Below are 440 nucleotides of genomic sequence, written 5' to 3' on the forward strand. Positions count from 1 at the left end.
ACACGGGGTTGCGGCCCTGAAGAAAAGGGTTGAACCGAAACCCCGCAAGTGCTGTCAATGGAATCAAAATGTTGTCTTCATGGTTCGTCTTTGTGTGCCATTATTACCCCCCTTGTAAATGAGTGAAATGGGATTATTTTGATCCGCGCTACCCTTTCCTCGATGAAAAAAAATTGCCCTCTCTTTTTTCTCCCTCTTGTCCCTTCTTCCAAGAGAACTCTACTGAATAAAACCGCCGAACTGTTAACATTAACGCCAAGAGGGCGCACTGGAAACCCCCTTGGACCCTGAAGATGAATGTGGGGTTCGTTTTCATGTGCAACGTTTTTTGTGTGTTTTTTTTCGTAAACTAGTTGACGTCTCTCCAAAGAGTTTATGATGACTTCTTGGCTTCAGATTCGGTCTAGGTTTGAACCGTTGTGGTTAATGGAGCCTTTCAT

The sequence above is a fragment of the Littorina saxatilis genome, linkage group LG14 (genome assembly GCF_037325665.1).
Source record: "Littorina saxatilis isolate snail1 linkage group LG14, US_GU_Lsax_2.0, whole genome shotgun sequence".
Taxonomy (NCBI): domain Eukaryota; kingdom Metazoa; phylum Mollusca; class Gastropoda; order Littorinimorpha; family Littorinidae; genus Littorina; species Littorina saxatilis.